This window comes from Dendrobium catenatum, unplaced genomic scaffold (genome assembly GCF_001605985.2).
Source record: "Dendrobium catenatum unplaced genomic scaffold, ASM160598v2 fragScaff_scaffold_946, whole genome shotgun sequence".
NCBI lineage: Eukaryota > Viridiplantae > Streptophyta > Magnoliopsida > Asparagales > Orchidaceae > Dendrobium > Dendrobium catenatum.
In genome coordinates this window covers 656068-660611 of record NW_021319408.1, presented here as the reverse complement: position 1 = coordinate 660611, position 4544 = coordinate 656068, and the positions used below count along the sequence as shown (strand labels likewise).

The 4544-nt window shown below is 35.3% G+C and overlaps 1 protein-coding gene across 1 annotated transcript in view; it reads left to right on the top strand.

Annotated features, from left to right (window-relative positions):
* The first annotated feature begins 222 nt into the window (after positions 1 to 222).
* The window catches only part of LOC110095359, a 10409-nt gene continuing 6087 nt past the window's right edge, over positions 223 to 4544 (top strand). The window contains exon 1 of the mRNA XM_020820875.2: positions 223 to 379. The gene's annotated coding sequence lies outside the window, so the exon portion shown is untranslated. The remainder of the gene's footprint in view (positions 380 to 4544) is intronic.

The following is a 4544-nucleotide window of genomic DNA, read 5'->3' as shown; positions in this document are numbered from 1 at the left end:
AGAAAGGCAATAATACTCACCACTATATTACAATAAAATAATAATTTTTATTTCATAAAATAAATATTTAACTAATAATGCTGGAATAATTTTCTTAAGAATATAATATAAAATTTGAATTATAATAATTTTTTTTTAAAAATATAATGTAATTTTATTTTTATTAGTGTAATATATAACTAAATAATTTACAGTGCATACAGTTAGCTTGCCTACTGTTGTTGTATTTTGCCCTTCGGAAGTTCTTTGAGAGTTCATCTGTTCATCGGCCATTTTGCCTATTGCAACGGACAGTGCCGCAAGTACATCGATAATCCGCCAGAAAGATAAAAATTGAAATCGGGGCTTTTGAATTACAGTTTATCTTCTATTTGAGCCGGTAAGATTGCATTTTTGGTTCTAGGTTCTTTTCCATTTTCCAAGTGTTTGGAATTTCTTTGGTTCTTTGTGGTTTATGTCTCGTTGAATTTCGAACCGTCGAAATCCATTTAAATAGTTTGGACAATAGGGCTTTCTTATGAACACAATAGGAAGTAAAGTTTTGTTATGGATTTTAACTGCACCTTTGTGGAATCACTCTTCTTGTAGTTGGAACTGTTCAAAGAAATCTTGGTCAAGGTGGGCATTCCTTGGGAATGAACTTATAGTAGGGTTTTATGATAAATTTGTTTCTTCTTTATGGGTTTTAACTACACCGTTTGTAATTGATCTTCTTGAGTTGCGCATGAAAGGTTTTCGTTTCGAAATTTGTGTTTTGGGAGGTAGGATTTTGTTTTGTGTTTATCTTTCTGTATGCATTTTAATTGCAAGTGTAAGTTTGATCATCTTTCCTTCTTTCGAAATAATAGTTTTCCCTTCCATTACTAAACGACTAGGGGGAGGCAAACAAAACGAAGCGGCTTTTGTAATGATATCAATCCGTTCTTCTTCTTCTTCTTCTTCTTCTCATATGAGATATTCATGGTCATGGAAGTTTCTTTTTAAGCCGACGGAAGATTATCTCGCATTAAGCTTCTTTGTCTCTTATTGGGCGGTCCATGACGCAAGTCGCAAGCAAGATCTCTCTCTCTCTCTCTCTCTCTCTCTCTCTCTCTCTCTCTATATATATATATATATATGTTATGATAGTGATAAAATTTTGATGTAAGCACATTTTTCACACCATGATTCTAAATCAATTCGAGATAAAAATAAGAAAATTTCATTACAACAATGCCAAATATTACTTTAACTGAACTCTATCCTTCTACTTTCAAAGGGAAGGTATCATTCATGAGTTTTCCTGCATTCATACCGCACAACAAAACAAAGTTGCAAAAAAAAAAAGTCCACCTTCTTGCCTCTACACGTGCACTTCTATTCCACCACAATGTACCCAAATACTCCTGGGGGGAATCCCTTCTAATCGCCACATATCTTATAAAGTATAAACTGACTACGGTTAACAACTTTGGGATTAAAAATGTCAATGGATATTCTATCCTTTTTTTATTTTGAATTTTGAACCCATAACAAATTCACACTTAGAATCTTTGGGTGCACTGCATATGTTCGCATTCACAATCAAAATAGAAAAAAATTAGATTCAATAGCACTCAAATGTATCTTTGTTGGATATTCATTCACCCAAAAAAGATTATAAGTGTTATCATCCATCCACCAAGAAAACCCTTGTATCTGGTGACTTTACTTTTGATGAACAAAAATCTTATTTCACCAAACCTCATCTTCAAGAGGGGAGATTGAAACTGAGGAAGATGAGGAAAGTGAGCGTGCCCCTCTTGACCTTTTAGCTTCACCTCAAATTAATCCACCTAAACCTGAATCAAAGATAGGGAAATTGGGGACAAAGCTATTATGGATAATAAGAGGTTTGAGAAGATGTATTCCAGGCATACAAATTCAAATTATGCTTCAGTACATATCAAAGAATCTTAACCGTCTCCTGAAATCAAGGTAAATATAAGTTCACCAAAAAAACCTTCCTTGTACCCCATAACTAACTTTTTATCCTTTCATAACTTATCACCTTCACACAAAAATTTTCTTATTACACTAAATGATATTCATATTCCTGATGATATTTTTGAAGCCTTATCTGATGAAAATTTAAAAATGTGCCATAAAAAATGAAATGCAATCCCTAAAAAGGAACAATACATGGGAGATCACCGACTTACTAGTAGAGAAAAAACCAATCCGCTGCAAAGGGTGTTCTCTATGAAATACAAAGTTGATGATAAACTGGAAAGATATAAGGCAAGACTAGTGACGAATGGGTACACTCATACATATGACATTGACTACCACAAAATTTTTTCACTTGTGGCCAAGATGAACGCCGTGAGAATCCTGCTCTCACCAGCAGCTAATTATAACTGGCATTTGGAACAGATGGATGTCAAAAATACATTCCTACACGAGGACTTGGAGAAAGAAATATTTATGAAGATTCCACCAGGATTCAAGGTGAAATCTGAGGGTAACAAAGTGTGTTGATTAAAATAGGCCCTATGGGCTCAAGCATCACCTAGAGCTTGGTTTGGAAGATTATCAAAAGTCATGCTACTTAATGGTTATCAACAGAGCCAAGGAGATCATACAACTTGAGATCAAAGATCTTAATAGATTAGAATATATTTTTTGGAATTGAAGTGTCCCACTCCAGCAAAGGAATCTTCATTTCACAACAAAAATATTTTAGTGATCTTCTTAAAGAAATAGGTAAATTAGCTTGTAAAGCGGCACTAACACCAACAGAATCAAATCTCAAATTGGGGGAAGCTAAAGAAGATTCAAATGTAGATGAAGGAGCTACTGGAAACTTGTGGGAAAATTGATTTACCTTTTCCACACCATATTAGATATAGTATTTGTTGTAAGCATGGTCAGCCAGTTCATGCAAAATCCAAAGCAGACTCACATGCAAGCTGTAGACATAATACTACACTATCTTAAAGGGAATTCAAGTAAAGTGATTCTCTTCAGAAGAGATTGTGGAATAACCCCAAAGACATATACTGATGCAGATTATACAGGATGGCCAGTAGATAGATAATCTACCTCAGGATACTGCACATTCCTTGGAGGAAATATTGTTACATAGAGAAGCAAGATATAGAATGTGGTGGCAAGATCTAGTTTAGAAGCAGAATACAAAGCTATGCCTTAGGATTATGTGAGATCAAGATAATTCTAGAAGACCTAAGGATCAAGCGGGAAGGACCCATAAAGCTACATTTGACAATAAATCGGCAATCAACATAGCTCACAATCTGGTTTAGCATGATAGGACCAACACATAGAAGTGGACAAACATTTCATAAAGGAAAAATTAGATAGTGGTCTTATATGTATCGATCATATCTCATCAAAAAATCAACTTGCATATATTCTTACTAAGGGACTCGATAACTCTACATTTTTTAGATTGATTACCAAACTGGGAATGACGGATTTGTATTCCACAGCTTGAGGGGGAGTTTTAAATCCCATCCATCTCTTGGCATTTTGATCCCACGGCTAGGATGGGAATCCGCATAGCCTCACCTATTAAATTAAATCCGTTCCTTTGCATTTTGATCTCACGACTAGGATGAGAATCCGTGGGAGGCTCACCTGGATCATGCTGATCTCCTTCTATATTTAGGTGGCTGATTAGAATGGATTATATTAGAGAAATTATGCATGATTCTGTAATTATTTATTTCTTTATTAAGATATATTGAATAGATCTATAAATATAGACAAGTTTGTACAATAAAATTAAGCCTTTTTCCCTCTCCATATCTCTGAATTTATCACTTTGTTATCCATCTTTTCCGATTGAAAGGAAGAGCATACCATTTGTAACCTATCCACATAGTAGATCATTTCATCTAGGTTAGGCTTGCTGATTATTTCTTTTTTTTTTAGATTTTACAAATAAAAATTTTAGTATTTATTGTGTGTTTTTTTAATCAGTGTGTGATGTGATGCATGGTTTGAGTTACACATGAGTTAAGGAAAGAAAATTAATTAAAGCTTAACCATTTATAATTTCATACTTCAAATTCAAATCGGTTACAAGAGCTCGTAGAGTTCCGCTTTGCTTAGGCAAAAGAATTACAATAAAAGAAGATAGCCGAACGATTTAATCTAATACAAGGAAAATAATAACGTTAAAAACTAGTAACTTGAATCTCACAAGTAATAAAGAGTTGTTCACACCTTGAGACCTTTTTCTCTCTTTCCTACGAAGACTAGGTTGAGCGGCGGAAGATCGTCCAAGCTAGTATTGAGGTTGCCACGAGGAGGGAGGAGCCAAGGAACGTCGCCGTGGAGAAGGATCTCGGAGATGGAGGGGGCACGGTAGATCGACCTTTGATGATCCACGTGTAGACGGAGAAGTGTTCGTCGATGGAATCCACTAGCGTTGGTAGGATTCGATCTAAGTATTCTTCGACGGTGTCGTCGAAGTCAAAGCCGACGTCGAAGAATTGTGACCTGAGGATGTCAACCCTTCCGTTGTTGTCGTACTCAAACCCGAAGTTCCACTCGGGTTC